The sequence below is a fragment of the Pristiophorus japonicus genome, chromosome 12, assembly GCF_044704955.1.
Source record: "Pristiophorus japonicus isolate sPriJap1 chromosome 12, sPriJap1.hap1, whole genome shotgun sequence".
Classification (NCBI taxonomy): Eukaryota; Metazoa; Chordata; class Chondrichthyes; family Pristiophoridae; genus Pristiophorus; species Pristiophorus japonicus.
In genome coordinates, this window is record NC_091988.1 from 39,339,638 (window position 1) to 39,365,960 (window position 26,323).

At 44.1% G+C, this 26,323-nt stretch overlaps 1 protein-coding gene across 11 annotated transcripts in view; it reads left to right on the top strand.

The window, feature by feature from the left end:
* Positions 1–26,323, top strand: part of ptpdc1a (protein tyrosine phosphatase domain containing 1a) — a 196,380-nt gene that overhangs the window by 16,369 nt on the left and 153,688 nt on the right. For all 11 annotated transcript variants that reach the window (XM_070895334.1, XM_070895336.1, XM_070895337.1 and 8 more), the window contains exon 2: positions 9,924–10,152. The gene's annotated coding sequence lies outside the window, so the exon portion shown is untranslated. The remainder of the gene's footprint in view (positions 1–9,923; positions 10,153–26,323) is intronic.

Consider the following 26,323-nt stretch of genomic DNA (forward strand, 5'->3'; position numbering starts at 1 on the left):
GAACTTTTAATATGTGCAGTAACCTGTTTTGTGGCACCTTATCAAATGCCTTCTGGAAATCCAAATACACCACATCCACTGGTTTCCCCCTTATCCACCCTGCTTGTTACATCCTCAAAGAACTCCAGCAAATTTATCAAACATGATTTCCCTTTCATAAAACCACGCTGACTCTGCTTGATTTGAATTATGCTTTTCCAAATGTCCTGCTACTGCTTCCTTAATAATGGACTCCAACATTTTCCCAACGACAGATATTAGGCTAACTGGTCTATAGTTTGCTGCTTTTTGTCTGCCCCCTTTTTTAAATAGGGTCAATCTGCTGGGACCGCCCCAGAATCCAGGGAATTTTGGTAGATTACAACCAATGCATCCACTATCTCTGCAGCCACTTCTCAAGACCTTAGGATGCAGGCCATCAGGCCCAGGGGACTTGTCCACCTTTAGTCCCATTATTTTACCTAGTACGACTTCATTAATAGTGATTGTATTAAGTTCCTCCCTACCTATAGCCTCTTGATTATCCACTATTGGGATGTTTTTAGTGTCTTCTACCATGAAGACCGATACAAAATATTTTGTATCGATGTCTCTGCCATTTCCCTGTTCACCATTATTAATTTCTCAGTCTCATTCTCTCGGGACCAACATTTACTTTAGCCACTCTTTTTTTTTTTAATGTACCTGTAGAAACTCTTGCTATCTGTTTTTATATTTCCTGCTAGTTTACTTTCATAATCTATCTTCCCTCTCTTTGGGCCCAAATTTGGCCCACCCGTTTTTTTGGTGCATTCACTGGAGATGCGCCGACTTCCTCGGGTGAAAACGGCACCAAAAAGAATCTCTCCGGATTCTGGCCGCTCTGTGGCCTCTCCCATGGCTTGGCGCGGCGTGGTCTGTCCATTAGGGGTGGAGCTAGTGCCCTGCGCGAAAAACGGTGCCGGCAGCTCAACGCATGCGCACTGGAGGTTTCGCACATGCGCGGTAGCTCCTGCCCCCAGCCGTGCTGCAGCATGGGACCCGATGCGTCCCGCCCCTATCCCCGGTCGAGTGGCCTCACGACGCGCGTGGGCTGGCTGCTGGAATAGTCAGAGAAAGAGAGAGTCAGATTGCAGGAATAGTCAGAGAGAGTCAGTCAGAGAGAGAGATTAGAAGTAGAGGTTCCATGTCTCCTTTGGCAGATTGGCAGTTTATCTTAGAAGTTTATCTTTTCTGTTTGGATGTCGGCAGCCTGTGCTCTCCCCGTCATCCCGCACCTATCCCCAGCCTAGTGACCACCTGCAACGGCTGGCCCGCTGACTTCCCGGGCCCGAGTTAGGAAGGTAGGACTTAAGTTTTATTTTATATTTCTTCTTGATGGTTTTTATGCTTCTTGAATGTTGTTGTGCTTTTTAAGGTCCTCTCCGCTTCCCTTCCCGCTCCTATCTCTGGCTACCTGCGCTGATTTCTTAACTCTCCAAGGGTTTTCTGTGCAGCCACAAGTGGCCACATACGCTGGCCGACGTTCGTTTGGAGCAACTATTAGTTGTCCAAAGTGGCTTAAATGGCCAAAACTGACGTAGGTGGCTGGTAACGCCCCCTCTTGGAAAAAAACTAAACTAAACTAAAGAAATCCTAACTAACTCACTTACACTGGCGCAAATTGAATGTGCAAAATTGGGATTTTTAAGATACTTCAGAAAAATCAAGTTGCTCCAAAAAAAACAGAGCAACTCCTGGCCAATTTTGGGCCCATAAACATTTTTTTAGTTGTTCTTTGCTGGCTTTTAAAAGTCTCCCAATCCTCTGGCCTCCCACTAGTCTTAGCCACATTGTATGGCCTTGTTTTCAATTTGATACCATGCCTTATTTCCTTAGCCACGGATAGTTATCCCTTCTCTTACAGTCTTTCCTTCTCATTGGGATATATTTTTGTTGCGAATTATGAAATATTTCCTTAAATGTCTGCCACTGCTCATCAACCGTCCCATACTTCAATCTATTTTCCCAGTCCATTTTAGCCAACTCTGCTCTCATACCTTTGTAGTCTCCTTTATTTAAGCTTCGGGCACTGGTTTGATAACCAACTTTCTCACCTTTCAACTGGAATTGAAATTCAACCATGTTATGGTCACTCATTCCTAGAGGATCCTTTACTACGAGATCATTTATTAATTTGCCTGCCAATCTTTGATTCCAATTTACCTGGTTCAGATCCATTTTCAATCCACTGAAATTGGCCTTCCTCCAGTTAAGTATTTTTACTCTAGATTGCTCTTTTTCCTTTTCCATAGCCAACTGAAACCTTATAATACTATGATCACTGTTTCCTAATTGTTCCCCTACTCACACTTGTTCTGCTTGACCTATCTCATTCCCCAGCAATCCTCGTTGAGCCGGAAAAGTACTGATCAAGAACGTTCTACCGAACATACTTTAGAAATTCTTTCCCCTCTCTGCCCTTTACACTATTACTATCCCAGTCATTGGCCTCAATTTTGGCCGAGCCCGTTTTTCGGCGCACTTACCAGTGTTGTGCTGCTTATCTACGTTCCGAGGTGCACCGAAAAAAAAATGTTGCAACTTTAGCCGCTGTCCGGCGTCTTCACTGCAGTCGCGCAGCGTGGTCAGTCGAGTCGGGGGTGGAGCCTGCGTTCTGCGCTAGAAAATGTACCGGGACGTCTGCACATGCGAAGTGGAATCTGCTGATGATGTCCGCGCATGAGCAGTAGTGCTGCGAGTCTGCAACAACAGTCCCAATTGATGCAGGTCTCTGTCAGTTTCAGAGCGTGACGAAATTCTTCCTCTCTGTGTTGCTGGGCTCCTTTTTTAGGTAAAATCCTTTACATTTATTCTGCCTCCTTTGTTGGGCTAGGGGCAGGCAGGAGAATTGATAGAAATCACCGGCAGGCAGGAGCACTATCAATTCTCCTGCCCGCCCCTAGCCCAGGCAGAGTGACCTCCCACACCAGCCCACTGCCTTCCCAGGCCGAGTTTGAAGACGAAGGTAGGACTTCAATTTTTTATTTCTTATTGAATTGTTAGTACTTTTTGTTTGCAAACATTGCTAAGGATAAGGCTTCGTTGGTTTAGGTGCAGGTCCTCTCCGCTTCCCACCCCTATCCCAGGCCGAATGGCCTCCAATGTACTTAGCTGCGTCGATTTTTTTTTTAACTCCGCAAGGGTTTTCTCAAGTGGCCACATATGCTGGCCTAATTAGAAATGGAGTAACTATTAGCTGGCCAAAGTTGTCTAAATGGGCAGAACTGGCGTAGGTGGCTTGTAATGCCCCCTTTTGAGAAAAAAAAACTAACCTAAAAAAAGTGAGTTACGCTGGTGCAAATTGATTGGGGAAACTGGGGATTTTTAAGTTAAGCCAGAAAAAACAGGTTACTCCAATAAAAAATGGAGCAACTCCTGGCCAGAATTGAGCTCTATATGAGGACAGTTATCACTGCTTTATAGTTCTTGCACCTCTCTGAAATCTCCCTGCAAATTTGCTCCTCTATATCCTTCCCACTAGTTGGTGGCCTATAGAATACACCTAGTACTGTAATGGCACTTCTATTGTTTCATAACTCCAATCAAATCGATTCTGTCCTTGACCCCTCCAGGACATCCTCTCTCTCTCCAGCACTGTAACATTCTCCTTAATCAATACTGCCACACTTCCTTTCATTCCATCCCTATCTTTCCTGAACACCTTGGCTAGACTTTCCACTTTACATCGCCCATATATGACCCATATATTGCCCAAAACGGACCTGTATCGCCCATTTTGAGCAACAAATGGAAACTAGGCCAGAAACATTGCCGGAAAAAGAAGCCCCCAAGTTTCAGATCACTTCGCCGAACTGATCGCCGAGCTGATCGCCCACATGTGGCCGATTTGAAGTTTCGGCCCATCGCCATCACATGGCCGGGCTGATCGCTCGCCGAGAACATTGCTGGATAATGGTTGCTTTTCCCAGGCTTTACTGAATGAACTGGGCACTACGGACGCCATTTTGAAGTTCGGAGAAAGGGTGGAGACAGCTTAAAAAAAATCGATCTAAGATAGTTGTGTTTTATTTAAGGGTCCTTTATAGATAGATCTACTCAGATTATTACTTATATTTAATTGTACTAATAGTAGCTTCATAGATTAGGCATTTTTTTAGTGAAGTGCAATTTATAGCAAGTGAAAATAATTATTGATAGTGATTGGGCCTAGTGTTAGACTGGGGATGGTATAGAGAGAGTAGTTTAATAGATTAGGCATTTTTTAATGAAAAGTGCATTTATAGCAAGTGAAAATAATAATTGATAGTGATGGGGCCTATGCTTTCTGTGCCATTACTCGTAACTGCTCACACGCTGGTTTCTGAAAGGATCAATCAAAGAGGTGGCAGAGTAATAGAGAGGAGGCGAGCATACAGCCAACGAAGGTACTTGGAAAAGCAATCTTACCTCAACTTGTCTGAAAATACGTGTCTTAAGAGGCTGCGCTTCAGGAAGGAGGTCATCGATGAGATTTGCAAGCTCATCAAGGGGGATTTGCAGCCTTCCAGAACCGCAGTGCCCAATGAGGTAAAGCACTAGCCTTCTACGCATTGGGATACTTTCAGGCTTCAGCTGGCGACATCTGTCGTATCTCTCAGCATGCCACACACTGCTGTATTCGGCAGGTGACTGAAGCCCTTTACGCTCACAGAATAGAAACATAGAAACCTTAGAAAATAGGTGCAGGAGTAGGCCATTCGGCCCTTCGAGCCTGCACCACCATTCAATGAGTTCATGGCTGAACATGCAACTTCAGTACCCCATTCCTGCTTTCTTGCCATACCCCTTGATCCCCCTAGTAGTAAGGACTACATCTAACTCCTTTTTGAATATATTTAGTGAATTGGCCTCAACAACTTTCTGTGGTAGAGAATTCCACAGGTTCACCACTCTCTGGATGAAGAAGTTTCTCCTCATCTTGGTCCGAAATGGCTTACCCCTTATCCTTAGACTGTGACCCCTGGTTCTGGACTTCCCCAATTGGGAACATTCTTCCTGCATCTAACCTGTCTAAACCCGTCAGAATTTTAAACGTTTCTATGAGATCCCCTCTCATTCTTCTGAACTCCAGTGAATACAAGCCCACTTGATATGTCAGTCCTGCCATCCCGGGAATCAGTCTGGTGAATCTTCGCTGCACTCCCTCAATAGCAAGAATGTCCTTCAAGTTAGGAGACCAAAACTGTACACAATACTCCAGGTGTGGCCTCACCAAGGCCCTGTACAACCGTAGTAACACCTCACTGCCCCGTACTCAAATCCCCTCGCTATGAAGGCCAACATGCCATTTGCTTTCTTAACCGCCTGCTGTACCTGCATGCCAGCCTTTAATGACTGATGTACCATGACACCCAGGTCTCGTTGCACCTCCCCTTTTCCTAATCTGTCACCATTCAGATAATAGTCTGTCTCTCTGTTTTTACCACCAAAGTGGATAACCTCACATTTATCCACATTATACTTCATCTGCCATGCATTTGCCCACTCACCTAACCTATCCAAGTCGCTCTGCAGCCTCATAGCATCCTCCTCGCAGCTCACACTGCCACCTAACTTAATGTCATCCGCAAATTTGGAGATACGACATTTAATCCCCTCGTCTAAATCATTAATGTACAATGTAAACAGCTGGGGCCCCAGCACAGAACCTTGCGGTACCCCACTAGTCACTGCCTGCCATTCTGAAAAGTCCCCATTTACTCCTACTCTTTGCTTCCTGTCTGCTTTTAATGAACTTTATAAGTTTCCCGATGACCAGGGAGGCACAGGCGGAGAGGGCTTTGGGTTTCTCCAGAATAGCAAACTTCCCCAAAGTGCAGGGAGCAATAGACTGCATGCACATCGCCCTGAAAGCGCCTTTACAGAACGCGGAGGTGTTTCTTAATAGAAAGGGATTCCACTCCCTAAATGTGCAGCTGCTTGTTGACCACAGCCAACTCATTCTGACAGTTAATGCGACATTTCCTGGCAGCATTCATGATGCGTCCATCCTACGTGAGAGTGCTATCCCTGACCTGTTTGTCAATAAGCTAGAAGGTCACGGTTGGATGCTGGGGGATAAGGGATATGGTCTTGCCAGCTGGCTGATGACCCCACTGCGTAATCCTGTCACTGAAGCAGAGAAACGTTGCAACGAAAGCCACATAGCGACACGCAACATCGTTGAGAAGACAATTGGAGTCCTAAAGCAGCGCTTCAGATGCAGGGGTCACTCTGGTGGCAGCCTACAGTACCACCCTGATTAGGTCGCTGAGTTTATTGTGGTGTTTTGCTTGCTACATAACCTAGCAATAAGGAGAGGACAGCAAATGCCTGATGGGGCTGCAGGTCCACCTCCAGAAGAGCCAGCAGGCGAGGGAGCAAGAGGAGGAGGTGGAAAAGGAGGCTGGTGAGGACTTTGGGGAGGACCAACCTGGCGATGTAGCCATTTCCGTCAACCGCCCCCCCGCCCCCCCCAGGAGTTCCACGACTGCAAAGATGTTGCGTCAGCAGCTCATAAATGAACGTTTTACATGAACTTACATTGGGGATAGTCACCGATACACTTCAACAAAAGTTGCATTTGCGTGAGTTTCGTTTAAGTTATGTTTTAGCCTTGCCTGCACTGGCCTGGCCATTGTAGTTCAACATTTGCATTAATGCTTAACTTAAGTAATGTTATTACAAGAGAATGAAGCTAACTAACCTTATTAATCAGAAAATGCACAACAATTGTTAAAATTAATAAAAAATGTTATTGCCAACAAATTTTGTAATATATTTTTCAACACCCTACTCCCCACCCACAACCCCCACCCCCAACTATGAACAAACATTAACAGTAAAAATCAATCCCCCTCTCCCTAACTGCGGCCACTTTTCCCTCCAGGTCATTTACCCCCCCATGTAGTAGCACCACCTGCCCGTCTTGGTCCTCGCAATCCGAGACGGAGCTGGCGTGCAACGGGTGACGGAAAGACTTTCTGCCGTGGTGGAGGTGTTGGCGTGGGAGGCGAAGCAGGCTGCTTGCCTTCCGAGTCAAGAGAAACTGTATCCTCCGTACTCGCCTGAGTGCTCGGCGTTTGATTTGTTAACAACACCACCTTGGGGCGCAGCGCTGTGAACCGCCAGCAGCACATACCTAAGGGAATTTATTGCGGCGGTCAGTTCGTGCACCCCTTCAAGAGTCTGCCGTGCTACCTCCAGTAGCTCGATTTGCACTGCAGACACCTTCAAGAAGTCTTGCGCGAATCGAGTGAACGCCTGGATCAGCTCGTGACCGTCTCTGAACACACGGGCATCAGGCCCACCAACTGATCATCCTGGAGAGGTGTTTGCTGGCTTCGCTGACCCGACCTCCGTGGGGTTGGCGTGCGCAATATATTGCGCCTTGGTGTTGCCGGCTGCACACTGCTTGGTCCCGGTGCATCCTTCAATCTCAATAGAGATGACCGCAAGTTCATTTCTCCCCCCAACCCCCAGCAATTAACGGCTCCAGCTGGAGCTCGAGCTTCTCCTCCTGCTCCTCTTTCCCCTCGAGGTGAGGAAAGTGCTCCTCTTCCTCCTCCTCCTTCCTCCTCAGTTCATGGTGTCACTTGGACCTGCACGATCATCTCAGGATGACCTTAACACATGACCTTTTTACAGAGCTTATTAGAACATAACGGTGAACATTAACGAGACATTGCATATCAAACTTTTCACTACCCCAGAAAGCTGTAGCAGCTGCATCCCTTGCTTATACACAAGGGCTGCATACATTCATACATGCATGACATCATTAGTATATCATAAGTACATTACAAGTATATTGCATTATAATTACAGGACATTAGATTAGTTTCTTTAAGTTTTTAATACTGTTTGACATATTACACATTACTCACGAGACGCATGGCTGGGCTCCGCCAGACCACGGGTGGTGGCTAAACGGCGCTCATGGCCAACTAGCGTGGCCGCACGATCCTCAATTTCAGTTAGGGGCTGAAGGTGAGCAGAGCCGCCCCCCCCCCCCCCCCCCACCCCCACCGTCTGCCTTTGCTCGGCCCGGTTGATAGATATCTTCTGCAAACGAGAAAAGAGCATAGCATAAGCTAATTGACTAGGTAGTATCATAAAGTCACAACAGTTTAAAACGTTGCATGCTGCTGGTTGAGCACTGTGGATCTTAACAAGGTTTACTTAATACATTTATGAATGACAAACTTAAATTCAATACCGGAGATTCATTGTTACAATAAAAATTTGCATCAGTAAATTATAAAATGCAACTTACTCTTGCTGCCGCTACTAAACTATTCCAGCGTTTTCGGCACTGGTCTGACTTCCTCGCCTCATGGGATGCCGAGGACACCACCACAGTGATCTTCGCCCAGATTTTCAAGTAAACACAGGGTGGGGGTTTCCCATGCACACCCAGAGTCAATTCTCCCCACCGGGAATGCACCTTGTTTACCAGGGCCTCATTGGATCTGTCACTGAAGGGCTTTGCCCTTTTCCTCTCCCTTTCTCCTTCCAGAGACATTTTTAATATTATATTTATTTTTAGATTTATGATTTATATGATCTTTATGCTCTTTAATACGATTCTTTACTTGCTCTTTCCTCGCTGGCTTCCTCCTCTCTATCCTCTCGTGAGCTCTCTCTCTCGTGCTCTCTATCCTCTCGTGCTCTCTCTCTGCCCCTTCCTGTCGGCACGTGTAGATGACCCCTGACACCTCGAAACGCGGGAAAGCCAGTCGGCCAGATAAAAACCCACACATGTGCAGAAGCCCGTTGCTCGGGAAGCTTTTGCCTTCCACATTGATGGACATTCGGTGGGAGAACGTCACATTGCTGACCTTTCGGATTGCCTATTTCACATCGTTGGCCTATCGCCGAGTGGAAAAATGGGCCATGTTCCAGCGATCAGTAAGGCAGAGACGTTGTACATCGCTGGAACAAAGCCCATTTCTTTTGGCGATGGCCACCTAGTGGAAAATCTAGCCCCTTGTATCCAGGAATATTTAGGACCTTTTTCTCAGCCAGGTCTCTGTTATCGCCACAACATCATATTCCCATGTGGCTATTTGCACCAGCAGGTCACAGCCTTATTTACCATGCTTTGCACGTTTACACATATACACTGTGAAATTATCAGGGACCTTGTATTCTCTTGGTTATTTAATGTAGGAAATGTCTGCACGAACTTTCCTCAACATTACTCTGCCCTTATTGGGGCCATAGGAATTGAGTTGGAAATGTTAACTGGGTCTGGTTGCTGCCAGCTGCTGTGGACAAATATTGTGTGTATAAGTGTGAGAGATACATGATGGAAGTTGTAGCTTTCATCTTGCTCCTGTGGAATGGCAATAACTAGTGAAATGCGACAATCAGCAACAACAACTTGTATTTATATAGCGCATTTAACATGGTGAAATGTCCCAAGGCATTTCACAGGAGTATTATGAGACACAAAAATTTGATGGCGAGTCACATAAGGAGAAATTAAGGCAGGTGACCAAAAGCTTGGTCAAAGAGGTAAGCTTTAAGGAGGGGAGAGGGGCGAAGAGGTTTAGGCAGGGAATTCCAGAGCTTAGGGCAGAGGCAACAGAAGGCACGCCCATCAATGGTTGAGCGATTATAATCCGGGATGCTCAAGGGCAGATTTAGAGGAGTGCAGACATCTCGGAGTTGTGGGGTTGGAGGAGATTAGAGACCGGGAAGGGAGAGGCCATGGAGGGATTTGTAAACAAGGATGAGAATTTTGAAATCGAGGCACTGCTTTACCGGGAGCCAAGGTAGGTCGGGGGTGTAGCACCTTTAATGTCCTCAGAATATCCCAAGCCCAATAAAGTACTTTTATGTAATCATTGTTCTAATGTACTGAAGGAATGCTGTCTTTCAGAAGAGACATTAAACTGAGGCCCTATTTGCCCGCTCAGGTGGACGTAAAAGATCCTGCGGCATCATTCAAAGAAAAAGCAGTGGCGTTCTCTCGGATTCCTGGTCGTCATTTCTCCTTCCGCCAACACCATTAAAACAGATCATTTGGTTATTGATCTCATTTGCTATTTGTGGGACTTTGCTGTCCTTTTTCCGCACACTTGAAAAGTAATACGTTGGCTATTCAGCACTTTGGGACATCCTGAGGACCTGAAAAGTGCTAGAAATGTAAGTTAATTCATTTTTCCATTCTGCTTTTTGAAGGTTTATTTTAGATTCCTTCAAGAATTGAGCTAGGAAGATGTATTTGTTAAATGTAAAATTGCTGGATGAAATAATTTACATATAAAATATAGGTGCTCTGTTCATTTCCAAATCTTAAATGCATTATTCTCATTGTAGAGATTCTTGTTTACAAAGAAAATGCTCCGTTTGGTACTGTGCTTTGCATTTAATTCGCTTATAAAGCTGACCTTAACTTGTACACACATTCATAAAGTCTGCATTCTAAAGTTTGTTGTTCTAGTCTATGTAATGCTGTTATTGTTTGCTGGGTAAAGTTTTCTGTGTTTTGTCATATAACGGGCCGGGGAGGGAGGTTGGGCCGAGCCTGAATGGGCTGAGGTTGGGATGGAGGCCAGGCCGGAGGGGGCCGGATTTCAGAACATTTTCTCTTTTCCGGACGACCTCGCCTTGGATCGGCCTGGTGTCCAGATTCCGGAACATTCTGGATTCCGGAACTACGGATTTTGGATGTCTTACCTGTAGCACGTAACTAAAGTTGTAAGTACAAATTTTATGATCAAATTTTGCAAGGGATAAATGAACATTTCACCAAAATATATCTCAATTGTTTCAAATATTCTTTGTACTGGTCAAATTGAATTGATTTTTCCCATTTTAGCACTTCCAGATCATGATCAAATTTCCTATTGCGTTTTTGATGCTTTCATATTTTACTGTGCATATACCAGTAAGACATCAAAATACGTCATAAACACCCTTTTTCTCTTTTTGGTGTGTTCAAATGTGTGTACAGGAAGGACACTTTGATCCAAGATTAGAATGATTTAACTTATTGTTTCGCTTTTACAGAATCTTTGCTAACACCAGCAGCCAGTTTTCCTATCTCGGTGGGAGAATGGAGCAAATAGAATTTAGGCAAAACAAAAATTCTTGTCAAGTTTGTTGGAAAATATGCACAATCCAACTGAATTTTCTTGGATTTCATTTTTTATTTTAGAAGTTCATCTATTTTTAATAGCAGGAAAAGCAACAATGCAGACACCATAGATGAGTAACGTTTGCTGTTTTCGTCTTGACCAGAAAACACAACTCAGTTATTCTGATGGAATAAAGCCATCTCTGTAGATGTCCTGTAATAATGGGGTTGGAGGTGGTGTTGGTGGAATTCTTTGTTCTATGTGTTCATCTTCATGTCCTCTAGCATAGTGGTTATGTTGCTGGACCAGTAATCCAGAGGCCTGGACTAATGCTCCGGAGACATACATTCAAATCCCAACACGGTAGCTGTGGAATTTAAATTCAGTTACTTAAATAAATCTGGAATAAAAAGCTAGTAGCAGTAATGGTAAAACTACTGGATTGTCATTAAAAACCCATCTGGTTCACTAATGTCCTTTTTTAGGGAAGGAAATCTACCATCCTTACCCTGTCTAGCCTACATGTGATTCCAGACCCACCATAATGTGGCTGACTCTGAAATGCTCTCTAAAATGGCTTAGCAAGCCACTCAGTTCTAACAAACCCTGTACTGGGCAACAAGTCATTGACTTAATCCTCTGCTTTTAATGCAGTTTTGCTCTTGCCAGCTAGGAAGCCCCCACCTTCCACTTGAATTTCTCCGAACAATTCCTGCTAAATACTGGAAAGTCAGCTACATAGTCTTGAGCGTGAACCTATATAGGGACAAACATGATTTGATCAAAGTCAGCATGGATTTGTGAAGAGTAAATAATGTCCGACTAATCTAGTAATTTTTTTTGAGGAGGTCACTGACATGGTGAATAAGGGAGTATCAATGGGTGCTATCTATATGGACTTCCAGAAGACATTTGATAAGATTCCGAACAAGAGATTGTTAACAAAAATGGAAGCGCACGGAATTGGAGGCAGTCTTGCAACGTGGGTTGAAAATTGATTGGGAGGTAGGAAACAGAGTAGCGATAAAGGATACGTACTCTAATTGGAGGGATGTGACCAGTGGTGTTCCCCAGGGATCTGTACTGGGGCACCAGTTTTTCACCATATTTATCGATAACTTAGATAAAGGAAGAGAGTTATATATCCAAGTTTGCAATGATATTAAGGTTGGAGGCACATTAAGTACTGCTGATGGGAGCAAGAAGGTACAAAGGGTTATAGTCAGGTTAAGTAAATGGGCAATACTGTGGCAAATGCAGTTCAGTGTGGGAAACTATGAAATCATCCACTTTCATAAGAACATAAAAAATAGGAGTAGGTTATACGATTCCTTGAGCCTGCTCCGCCATTCAATAAGATCATGGCTGAACTTTTACATCAACTCTACTTTCCTGCCCTATCCCCATATCCCTTGATTCCCTTAGTGCCCAAAAATCAATCGATGTCAGTCTTTAATATACTCAACGACTAAGCATCTACAGCGCTCTGAGTAGAGAATTCCAAAGATTTACAACCCTCTAGTGAAGAAATTTCTCCTCATCTCAATCTTAAATGACCAACCCCTTAGAGGAGCTTAAAAAGCGCGGGAGCTCCGAGCCGGTGCGGAGAGGAGTTTAAAAAGCGCGGGAGCCGAAAGCCGGTGCGGAGAGTTTAAAAAGAGTGAGCGCTGAGAGCAAAAATAAAAATCAAGGCATGACATCACAGGAGAGCAGGTAGGTGACTGGTGAGTATTACAGCTTTTATTTGCTCTCTAAGTTAGGGAAGGGTTTTAAACTAAGAGCTAAGAAACTGTAACTTGCTAGTACTTATTAAATTAATAACTTAGAACAGATAAAATAATTAAACAATAAAACTAAAATATTGATTGAATAAAAGCTTTAATAAAACAAGGTTAAAGATGGCAGGGCAGGTGGTGTGTTGTAACTACAGCATGTGGGAGTTGGCAGAGAGCATCATGATCCTGAGCAACCATATCTGCAGTAAGTGTCTGCAACTCGAACTTTGGCTCAGAGTTGTTGAGCTGGAGTACGAGCTGCAGACATTACAATGCATCAGGGAGGGGGCGAGTTACCTGGATACTTTCATCCAGGAAGCAGTCACACCTCTTTGGTTAGTTAGTGGTCAGGGACAGGAGGGTGTGTGTTATGAATACAACTATGTAATACTTGCTACCAGAGGGCGCGACTGTTGGAGTCCTAATGGTCACCTACACACTTGCAGGGCCAGTATAAAAGGTTGGCTGCCATGTTGTTTAGGCACCCTGGAGTTGTAATTAAGAAGACTAAGGTCACACTAAGTTTAGCTCGCAGTACTCGGCCTCGTGGAGTTCTTCTATACATAACAATTGGCGACGAGTAACAGAATACGAACCTTCACGCAACCATGGCTGCCGTTGGAATATTAGAGAGATTCATAGAGGGTGATGATTGGGAAGCCTTCATTGAGCGTCTCGACCCGTACTTCGTGGCCAACGAGCTGGAAGCAGTTACTAACGTGGTCAAGCGCAGGGCGCTTGAGTGTTTTTGAGGGTGTCTTTGGGCAGCGGAAACGCTACAAGGACTCCCTGATAAAGTGTGACATCCCCACTGACACCTGGGAGTCCCTGGCCCAAGACCGCCCTAAGTGGGCGACGTGCATCCGAGAGAGCGTTGAGAGCCTCAAGTTTCAACGCCGAGAGCATGCAGAAATCAAGCGCAGACAGCGGAAAGAGTGTGCGGCAAATCAGTCCCACCCACCCCTTCCCTCAACGACTATCTGTCCCACCTGTGACAGAGTCTGTGGCTCTCATATTAGACTGCCAGCCACCAAAGAACTCGCTTCAGGAGTGGAAGCAAGTCTTCCTCGATTCCGAGGGACTGCCTATGATCAAGCACAGGGCGGTTCTCCTCACCGTCTGTGGGCCTAAAATATACAGCCTCATCAAGAATCTGCTCGCACCGACAAAACCAACAGAGAAGGAATATTCAGAGTTGTGCACGCTGGTTCGGGACCACCTCAAGCCAAAGGAGAGTATTCTTGTGGCCAGGTATTGTTTTTACACGCACCATCGCTCCAGGGGCCAGGACATGGCGGATTATGTCGCCTTGCGGGACCTTGCGATTTTGGAGCTGCGTTGGGGGAAATGCTGCAGGATTTTTTCGTGCTGAACCAGCCAGGATCCTGTGCTATCATTAGTAAAGAGTTGCGTCCTAAATGGGAACTGGTCGGTTGTTCCCGGGGAAATGCAAGATGAAATTAAGCCATTTCACCAACGCAGAGATGAAATGTCCATCCAGTTGGATTGTCTCTTATGGGGTAATTGTGTGGTTTAGCCAAAAAAAAGGCAGGGAAACATTTATACGCGACTTACATAGTACCCACCCAGGCATTGTCATGATGAAGGCAATTGCCAGGTCGCATGTTTGGTGGCCCGGCATTGAATCGGACTTGGACTTGGAGTCATGCGTGCATCAGTGCAACATTTGCAACTGAGCAATGCACCAAGGGAGGCTCCATTGAGTCTGTGGTCATGGCCCTCCAAACCATGGTCCAGGATCCATGTAGATTTTGTCGGCCCCTTTCTAGGAAAGATGTTTTTAGTAGTTGTGGACGCTTACTCCAAATGGATTGAATGCGCAATCATGTCATCCAGCACGTCCACAGCCACCATTGAAAGCCTCCAGGCCATGTTCGCCACCCATGGCTTGCCCGATGTCCTCGTCAGCGACAGTGTTTCACCAGCTCTGAATTCAACTAGTTTATGACCCGCAATGGCATCAAACATGTCAGGTCTGCTCCGCTGAAGCCCGCGTCTAACGGTCAAGCGGAGTGGGCAATCCAAACAATCGAGCAGAGCATGAAACGCGCGACGGACGGCTCCCTGCAGACCCGCTTGTCTCGCATTCTGCTCAGTTACCGGACGCGACCCCACTCACCGAACCCCGGCAGAATTATTATTGAAGAGAGCCCTCAAAACTAGGTTCTCGCTAGTCCACTTGGATCTTAATGATCACGTGGAAACCTGGCGACACCGGCAAAACATGTACCACAATCGCGCAGCTGTTTCACGTGACATTGATGTTAATGACCCTATGTTTGTCCTGAATTACGGTCATGGTCCCAAGTGGGTTGCTGGCACTGTTTTGGCCAAGGAAGGGAATAGAGTGTAGAAAGCATTTAGATCAGACCAAGTTGCGATTTACTGACAACTAGGAACGACTTGAAGAGGACATCACCATCGACGATCCACCAACACACACCCAATCAGCAATTGACCTCGCTGTCAATCACGAGGATGAACCCACCATTCCTGACAGTCCGGTCAGACCAGCCACGGTGCAGTGCAGCAATGGTCTGGCCAACTCATGTTGTTTAGGCACCCTGGAGTTGTAATAAAGAAGACTAAGGTCACACTAAGTTTAGCTCACAGTACTCAGCCTCGTGGTGTTTTCTATGCATAACAGTGTGACTGCAACTCAGGCAGGTAAGGGGACCCCAGGTGCAGTGCTGGAGGAGCCTCGGCCTTTGCCCTTATCCAACAGGTATGAGGTTTTTGCTGCCCGAGTGGATGAGGGAAAAGCCTGCAGGATGGATGAGCAAGCTGACCACGGCACCATGGTGCAGGACACCATTCAAGTGGGGGGGGGAAGTAAAAGGAATGTAGTGGTAGGGGACAGTATAGTCAGAGGGATGGATACAATTCTCTGCAGCCGCAACCGGGAGTTCCGAAGGTTGTGTTGCCTGCCTACCAGGGTTAAAGACATTTCCTCCCAGCTGGAGAAGAACTTGGAGTGGGAAGGGGAAGATCCAGTTGTCTCGGTCCACATAGGAACCAACAACATAAGTAGAACATAGAACTAGGAATGAAGTTTTGCTGAAAGAATTTGAGGAGTTGGGGTCCAAATTAAAAAGCAGAATCTCAAAGGTGGTAATCTCTGGATTATTACCAGAGCCACGCTCCAATTGGTATAGGGATACGCATATTAGAAAGTTTAATGCATGGTTCAAAGAGTGGCTGGGAGGCAGGGGTTTTGCTTCATGGGGCACTGGCACCAGCACTGAGGAAAAAGGGAGCTGTTCTGTTGAGACAGGCTCCACTTGAACTGGGCTGGAACCAGTGTCCTGGCGAATCGAATAACTAGGGCAGTAGGCAGGGCTTTAAACTAATGAGGAGGAGGAGGAGGAGTGGCGGGGGGGGAGGATTCAGGAAAGAGTACATTTATAAATAGCCAGAGAAATGTCAAGGCTCAGCAGAGTTTGGGTAAAAATAAGCAGAGTGGGTCAGAAAGGGACAGAGAGAGTAACAAAGGTACTGGGGCATCATTGACTAAGGTGGCATCAGGGAAAAAGAGAAAAAAGTCAAAGCTAAAGGCACTATTTCTGAATACGCAAAGCATTCACAACAAAGTAGATGAATTAAAAGCACAGATAGAAATTAATAGGTTTGATATAATAGCCATTACAGAGACATGGTGGCAATGTGAGCAAGGTTGGCAACTAAATATTCGAGGATGCTTAACTTTTAGAAGAGATAGGCAAAATGGTAAAAGGAGGAGGGGGTAGCCTGATAATAAAGGATGGGATAAAGGCAGTAGAGAGAAATGATCTTCGCTCGGAAAATCAAGAAGTAGAATCAGTTTGGATGGAGCTAAGAAATAGCAAAGGGCAAAAAACGTTGGTGGGACTTGTTTATAAGCCCCCGAGGGCATAGTGGAAATCAGGAAATTAGAGGTGCATGTAACAAGGGTAATACAATTATCGTGGGGGACTTTAATCTACACACAGACTGGGCAAACCAAATATGCAGTAATAGTGTGAAGGATGAATTCATGGAATGTATACAAGATGGTTTTCTAGATCAGTATGTTCAACTAGGGAACAGGCTAGTTTAGATCTAGTATTGTGTAATGAGAAAGGGTTAATTAATAACCTTGTAGTAAAGGGGCCTTTTGGGAAGAGTGAGCATAATATGATGGAATTTTATATTGAGTTTGAAAGTGATTTAGTTAAATCCATAACTAGGGTCTTAAATCTAAACAAAGCAAACTACATAGGTATGAGGGGCGAGTTGGCGAAAGTAGATTGGGAAACTACATTAAAAGGTATGACTGTAGACAAGCAATAGCTAGCATTTAAAGAAAAAGACATCATTTACAACAAAAATAAATTCCTTTTAAGGCACAATAACCCCACAGGGAAAGTGGCTTAACTGTGGCTTACAAGAGAGATTAAAGATAGTATTAGATAAAAGGAAGAGGCTTATAATGTTGTCAAAAAGAGCAGTAAGCCTGAGGATTGGGAGGATTTTAGAATTCAACAAAGGATGACCAAGAAATTGATAAAGGGAAAATAGAATATGAGAGTAAACTAGCGAGAGATATAAAAAGGAAAAGATTAGCAAAAGTAAAGGTGGGTCCCTCACAGGCTGAGACAGGAGAAGTTATAATGGGGAATAAGGAAATGGCAGAGAAATTAAACAAATACTTTGTGTCTGTCTTCACGGAAGAAGACACAAAAAACTCCTGGAAATAGTGGAGAACCAAGGGTCACGCGCGATTGAGGAACTGAAAGAAATTAGTATTCGTAAAAAAAAATAGTACTGGAGGAATTAATGGGACTGAGCCGCTAAATCCCCTGGACCTGATGGCCTACATCCTAGAGTTTTGAAAGAGGTAGCTATCGAGGTAGTGGATGCATTAGTTGTCATCTTCTAAAATTCCAGAGATTCTAGAATGGTTCCAGCAGATTGGAAGGTAGCAAATGTAACCCTACTATTTAAGAAAGGAGGGAGAGAGAAAACTGGGAACTACAGACCAGTTAGCCTGACATCAGCAGTAGGGAAAATGCTAAAATTTATTATTAAGGATGTGGTAACAGGGCACTGAGAAAATAATAGGATTGGGCAGAGTCAACACTGATTTATGAAAGGGAAATCTTGTTTGACAAATCTGTTAATAGTTTTTTGAGGTTGTAACAAGTAGAATAGATCAGGGGGAACCAGTGGATGTGGTATATTTGGATTTTCAGAAAGCATTTGATAAGGTGCCACACAAAGTTATTAAACAAGATTAGGGCTCATGGGATTGGGGCTAATATACGAGCACGGATTGAGGATTGGTTAACGGACAGAAAACAGAGAGTAGGGATAAATGGGTCATTTTTGGATTGGCAGGCTGTAACTGGGGTGCCGCAAGGATTGGTGCTTGGGCCCCAGCTATTCACAATCTATATCAATGATTTGGATGAGGGGACCAAATGTAATATATCCCAGTTTCCTGATGATACAATGCTAGGTGGGAATGTAGGCTGTGAGGAGGATGCAAAGAGGCTTCAAGGGGATATAGACAGGCTAAGTGAGTGAGCAAATGGAATATAATGTGGAGAAATGTAAAGTTATTCATTTTGGTAGGAAAAATAGAAAATCAGAGTATTTTTGAAATGGTGAGAGATTGGGAAATGTTGGTGTTTAGAGGGCAACGAAGGTTCACCAGACTGATTCCAGGGACGGGGGCCGGATTGTCCTTTGAGGAGAGATTGAGTAGACTAGGCTTATATTCTCTAGAGTTTAGAAGAATGAGAGGTGATCTCATTGAAACATACAAAATTCTTACAGGGCTTAACAGGGTAGATGCAGGGAGGATGTTTCCTCTGGTTGGGGAGTCTAGAACCAGGGGTCACAGTCTCTGAATAAGGGGTCGGCCATTTAGGACTGCAATGAGGAGGAACTGCTTCACTCAGGGTGGTGAATCTTTAGAATTCTCTACCCCGGAAGGCTGTGGAGGCTCAGTCTTTGAGTATATTCCAGACAGAGATCAATAGATTTTTGGATATTAAGGGAAATGGGGACAGTATAGGTAAGTGGAGTTTGAGGTAGAAGATCAGTTCTGATCTTATTGAATGGCAGACCAGGCTCGAGGGGCTGAATGGCCTACTTCTCCTAATTGTGTTTTTATCCGGAGTCTATGCCCCCTAGTTCTGAACTCACCAGCTTAGGGGAAACTGCCTAGCAGCATCAAGCCCTTTAAGAATGTTATGTTTCAATGAGATCACCTCTCTCTTGTTCTAAACTCCAGAGAATATAGGCCCATTCTACTCTATCTCTCCTTATTCTAGTGAACCTTTGGAAGGCAAGTATATCATTCCTTCAGTAAGGAAACCAAAATTGTACACAATACTCCATGTGTGGTCTCACCAAAACCCTACATAATTGCAGAAAGACTTCCTTGTTCTTCTCCTAACCCAATTACAATAAAGGCTAACATACCATTTGCCTTCCTAATTGCTTACTGTACCTGCATGTTAACTTTGTGATTCATGTACAAGACAACCAAATCCCTCTGAATCCCAACCTTTATTTGTCTTTTGATCCAAGAAAGACAAATCGGAGTATTTTCTAAATGGTAAGAAACTAGGAATGTGGAAGAGCAGAGAGATTCGGGTGTCCATGTGCACAAATCAATAGAAGCTAGTGGACAGATACAAATTGTGATCAAAAATGACAAAGGGGAGAAAGTCCTGCTTCAATTATAGAGAGCCTTGGTTTTACCCCAACTGGAGCACTGCATGCAGTTTTGAGCACCGCCCCTCAGGAAGGAGATATTGGCCTAGGTGGAAGTACAACACGGATTCACAAGAATGATACTGTGGCTTAAAGGGTTAAATTATGAGGATAGGTTGCATAAACTTGGCTTGTATTCCCTTGCATATAGATGTTTGAGGGGGTGATAAAATTGAGGTGTGTAAAATGGTAGAAGAATTCAATAGGTTGGTAGATAAAGAGGAACTATTTCCTCTGGTGGAGGAATCCAGAACAAAGGGCATATTAAAATTAGAGCCAGGCGACTCGAGTGAAATTAGGAAGCACTTCTTCACACAAAGGGTAATAGAAATCTTGAACTCTTTGCCCCCCCCCCCCACCCCCATTAAAAAAAGGGTTGTGGAGGCTCGGCCTATTGAAATTTTCAAGACTGAGAATGATAGATTTGTGTTAGGTAAGTGTATCAAGGGATTATGGAGCGAAGACTGGTAAATAGAGTTGAGGTACAGATCAACCATGAACAGGCTTGAGGGGCTGAATGGCCTACTCCTGTTCCTACATTCATGTATCCTTACAATGTAAGAAATGCATGTTGATCTATTATGGTACCAAACTTTTTTGATTGTTTACACTCAACAAGACTAAAATTTCAACCTAGTCTATAGTGAAGCTGTCAGCTTAATTCTCTAGATCCGAGATTGTTAAAGGACCATCTGGATGGGTGAAAGTTGTAATAATGTCATAGATACTTCATGATTCTGAAATTAATTAAGTTATGAAAATAACTCACTATGCAGATAATATAAAGAAAATGTACTGAACAGTTGACATGAAACAGTGCAGATATCCAGTCTGGGTTAATGAAAATTAATTGGAAAAAGTTGACCCAAATGCATGCAGTGGAAGGGCTGGCCATGGGTATCCATGCTGATGTAAGAATCACTGCTTTCTTGTTCCTACACATCTCAAGCTGGCAACTAGTGTTACATACTTGATGGTAAAATATTGAGTACAATTTTCTTTTTGTGGGAAAATTTAAAAATACTTACCAAAACTGATTGCACTACTTAGTTCATTTAAAAAATTAAGTTGCAGCTTAAAGTAACTAGTTTGATTACAGTCTCCACTCCATTCTACTAGACAGGAGTTTTTGTGTTTTTGACACTGTAAAGATGTCTCCATCATTCAGTATACTTTAACTGTTAACAGCTATACCAACAGGAAACACATGTAAGAAATACCAGTTTCAAGAGACATCGGAGACTATGAAAACAGTGGTAATAAGTCCGGAGCAAATTAATGTCTGGTTTCTTACCTCCTACCTACACGATTCTCTGTGTTTTCTCTGCTATTATACTTGCGCTGAAAAATGATTACACTTGCTAATCAATTAGCTTTAAGGACAACTGGCCCTAATTATCACTGTGGGTAAGGTACAACGAGGCTGAGTGCAGTTGCAATGTTGACTCGGAAGAACAAACTCTGGTGTGTTATCTGCATTGACTGACGCAGGTAGTTTTGCTTAGTTCAACCCTCAATAAATGAGATCTTTTAATCATACGTTTATATTGAGGCTGATTTGTTTTGTTAAGAAGTGGCACGCATTTTTTAAATTGTACCACTGTGAGTTTATTTTGTACATTAGATTTCTGTAATGCAATTCTAACCCAACTGACACCAAAGTAGTTGGTGTGACAGACAGATTAGCCAATTATCTGCTGCTTTCCCCATGGCAGTCAGCAAAATTTGAAGTGAGGCTGTAAATGAGCGAAGATGCGCAGTTTTAGTTTGTTCACTGTCAACATTGAATGCCGACCCTGGTAGGGTTGTAAGATTGCTACTCTGGGATTTATTTCCTGATCAAACACTTTATATATAAAAAAAATATATAATTTTTTCCATATTTTATATTTAAGTTCTATCCTTTACTGGGCCTCTCGATCTATGCTGGGATTGGGGTGAGAGAAACAAAAAGAGCCTTCTATGGCACATTTTTGCTCACATAGCCTGACCCATTGCCCGATATGATGGACTTGTTTTTGTGGTTGACCTGGCACTTGACACAAGTGACCTGATAGAAAGTGGAACTGATAGAAATTGAAACTGTTGTATCCCAAGTGCCATATTAATATCTAAACCGAAAAGTAAATTCTTACTGATAAGTGAAAGATTTAAAATGCATCACAGTTACCTTAGGGAAGTTTTACTGTAATTTAATGTTGCTATTTGTAAAGATGTTGCTCTTCTGCAGCCTGACTGCAAAATTATGTAGATTTCCTTAAATGCAGGTATACATATCTCTGCACATGTTCAACATCAGATAAATTGCTTTAGGCTCCAGTAACATGATGCTGCTACTTTTCCCCTTAATTATACATTATAGCCTGGAGTTTCTGCTAGGTTGCACTGTTTTTTTTTTCCCCTGCGCAATTCGCCCCAAATTGGCCAAACTAGTGCAAAAGATCATGGACTTTCTAGTGCAAAAGATCATGGACTTTCAAGTGCAAATTGAGTTTCCGTGATCTTTTGCGGCAATTAAAAAAAAAAAATGCGCTAGAAGCTGGCCCCGCCCACAAAATTGGCCACACCCTCACATCAAATGAATCAGCATTGCTAGTTTCGGTCAATTCTGCCCATTTGCCCTTTGAGGAGGTTCTTAAAATTAAGCTGGTTCTTTTGGATGCAGGGGCACTAGTAGGCATGTTTTAATAGCTTTTGCATATATTTTTTTTAATTTACTAAGAAACTGACTACTGTACACCAGTGTAACTAGCAAATAATTTTGTGTAGTTTTTTAGGGTCATTTTAAGTTATTTAAAATCTGGTTACTCACAGGCAGTGGACTGGACACTGATTAAAAATGCTTATTTTTTTTGTGTTCAGTACATTTTCAGCTGCATCAATCAAACTGCACCAAGTTACCACATTTAAGAAAAATATTCCTAGATATATTTAAGTAAAAAAAAATTACGTTTTGAAACAATTTGCGACGGTTCATGGCACATTTTATGTTTGGTGATTATGCAAATGAGTTTTGAGCAGAAATTTTGGGAAAAAACTGATGCAATTTGTGCCCGAATCACCGATTGCGCCCAAAGTAGAATCTCTGGCCCCAAGTTTCGACATGATTTGCTCCTGATTTTTAGGAGCAACTGGTGTAGAACGGAGTATCTTAGAAATTGGAAAGGGGGCGTGTCCGGCCACTTACGCCTGTTTTCAAAGTTTCGTCAGTGAGAACTTACTCCAAACTAACTAGGGGGGGAGGGGGGGGAAGGGAAGGAGAGGAGGGGGAAGGGGGAGGGGGGGGGGGAAGAGAGGAGGGAGAGGGGAGAGGGAGCAGGAGCTGGCCGTGGGAGGAGCCTTATTCACGCAACCCCAGTGAGGCCATTGGGCCAGGGCTAGGGGCTGCGTGCTTCGGCCCCTCCCACACAGTTTTGGGCGCCTGGAGCTACTGCACATGCGTGCCCACTGTAGCGCGCATGTGCAGAGGTCCCGGCACTTTTCAGCGCAGGGACCTGGCTCCGCCCCCTACAGCTCGTGCTGCGCCGCGCCGAGCTGCAAACGACCTGCAGGGAGCTGGAGAATCTGGATGTTTTTTTTAGGCGCACTTTGTGGCGCGAAAAAACGGGCGTCCAGGTCGGGACTGCGCCGTTCTAGGCGCGGCTCGGAACTTGGGCCCTCTACCTCTATATTTTAAATGCTGTTGCTGTTCAAAAGAGGAAATTTAATTTCTGGGGAATCATCATCATAGGCAATCCCTCTGAATCGAGGAGGACTTGCTTCCACTCTTAAAATGAGTTCTTAGATGGCTGAACAGTCCAATACGAAAACCACAGTCTCTGTCACAGTTGGGACAGATAGTTGTTGAGGGAAGGGGTGGGTGGGACTGGTTTTTACCGCACGCTCTTTCCGCTGCCTGCGCTTGTTTTCTGCATACTCTCGTCGATGAGACTCGAGGTGCTCAGCGCCCTCCCAGATGCACTTCCTCCACTCGCCAGGGACTCCCAGGTGTCGGTGGGGATGTTGCACTTTATCAGGGAGGCTATGAGGGTGTCCTTGTAACATTTCGGCTGCCCACCTTTGGCTCGTTTGCCGTGAAGGAGTTCCGAGTAGTGCGCTTGCTTTGGGAGTCTTGTGTCAGGAATAGATTTTAAACTGTTGCACCTAATCTATCTTTAATAAGAAAATGCAGTGCTGTTATTTTTGGATTAGATGTTGCTGTTGGTATATTGCAAAGATAACTCCTGGCTTTTTTACTCCACTACCAACTGTTTACTTAAACGTCTTTCCCCTGACTCCTTTGTCCTCACCTTTAACAACAAGTCCAAAGAGCTTATAGACTTCTTTGGATGACGTCAATCCTGGTAACATTCAGCTGGCTCTGCCGCTGTCCCCCTTTCTCCACCAAGCCAACCTCCGTGCAGGAACCCCTGTCCTAGCCCTGAACTACTGTCTCGCTCACACCTCCCGTACTCACTTTGATCACATCTCATCCATGAAGCCCACCTCCTGCTGCCTTGACTCCATCTCCATTAAACTGACTACCCAACTTCCCTTCCTGGCTCCCACACTGTTTGATATTACAAATAGTTTCCGCTCCTCAGTACTGCCTGCCCCCTTCTGTTTCAAAATCACCTGGCATTACACCCCCCACCCCCCCCTCACAAACCTGCCCTAGATCTGTCTATTCTTGCATACTAACTGAAATCTTCATTTGTGCCACTGTCATCTCCCAACTCAACTATTCTAATGCTTTCCTTGCCAGCCTTCCATCTTTTGCTCCCTCTAAACTTCAGCTCATTCAAAACTCTCTTGCCCATCACCCCTGTTCTTGCTGACCTTCATTTGGCTTCCGATCCCCCAGTGCCTCAAATTTAAAATTCTTATCCTTGTGTCTAATTCCCTTAATGGTCTCATCCCTCCCTATCTCTAACCTTCACCAGCCCTATAACCCTCCCTCTCTCCTTCCCCCCCCGCCCTCTCCAAAACTGTCTGTTGCTTCTCCGGCTCTTGCCTTTGTTCACCCCAACTCCCTTTGCCGCACTATTTGTGGCTGTATCTTCAGCTTCATAGACCCCACACTCTGGAATTTTTACCCTAAATCCTTGCACCTCCCATTCCTCCTTTAATTGCCTCCTTAAAGGTTTTAGCCTTGGCTCAGTGGTTACATTTGCCGGAGAGTCAAGATCGTGGGTTCAAACTACACTCCAGAGATTTGAGCACATAATCTAAGCTGACACATCAGTGCAGTACTGTTGCAGCTGCCGTCTTTTGGATGGAATTTTAAACCGAGGCCCCATCTGTCCTCTCAGGTGGAGGTAAAATATCACATGTTCTGTTTTGAAGAAGAAAAGGGGAGTATTAATTTACCCCTTAACCGACATCACTAAAACAGGTTATCTGGTCATTTATCTCATTGCTGTTTGTGAGACCTTGCTGTGCGCAACTTGGCTGCTGCATTTGCGTACATTACAAGAGTAACTACATTTCAAAAGTTGTAATACCTGTAGTAGTAGTAAATGTGTTGAACATATCACCAAGTTTAGCAAGAGGAAACTATCTTTGCTTGCCTAATATTGTTAGCTGTTTTTTCTTGCAATTTCTCACTATGATCTGCCTGTTTGTGAAAATATTGGGTTTAAACACTCTTGGCACAAGTGCTGCTAGTGCAGTTGGAAAGCTAGGGCTGTGGAAGGACATGCCAGTTGTGAGAGGGACTTGGTTCCTCCAGTGCACATGTTCAAAACTTTCTGGGGAAAAATGGTAAGTAGGAAATAGGAATCCAAGTAAACCGGAGTGAAGAATGAGCGCAAAGATGTATAAAGCCATTTGAAGATTAAAATACCTCGTACAATACCATTTCTACTTGCTGAGATGTAACATATACTTACAATCTACTCTGTTTTGTCTATGTTTATTGATTTATATGGTTTGTACTAAAAGCGATAAAATGTCCAGAATTAGATGGTGAATAAAACATCATCATGAAGTAATTTTAAGCTCCTATCTTGTTCAAAAGATCTGTATTTTGGAACTGAAATTAAATGATTGAATATGCCTAAATGGTCTGACTGTCCCAGTAGGTTAGTACATTTATCAAATATTCTGTGGAACATTATGGACTATGTAGCTGTCAAGTTTGAGTAGCTGACATGTAAGTGTAGATAGATGCTTTGAAGGTCCGCTTAACTATCATCTTAACTATCTTTGGGAATAAGGGAAAATGTTTGCAGAACTTTCCCTCTGGTGCATTTATGGGCTCAATTTTGGCCAGGAGTTGCTCCATTTTTTTTTTTGGAGTAACTTGATTTTTCTGGCGTATCTTAAAAATCCCCATTTTGCACATTCAATTTGCACTAGTGTAAGTGAGTTAGTTACGATTTTTAAAGTTTTTTTTTCTCAAAAGGGGGCATTACCAGCCACCTATGCCAGTTCTGCCTATTTAGGCAACTTTGGCCAGCTAATAGTTACTCCTAATCTACTTAGGCCAGCGTATGTGGCCACTTCAGAAAACCCTTGCGGAGTTAAGAAATCAGCGCAGGTAGGTACATTGGAGGCCAGTCGGCATGGGATAGGGGCAGGAAGGGAATCGGAGAGGACCTGCACCTAAAGACTTGCTTTGCGTTTGTAAGGTTTAGTGCTTTGTAATAAGCATTCAATAACAAATAAAAAATAGAAGTAAGTCCTACCTTCATAAAACTTGGCCCGGGAAGGCAGCTG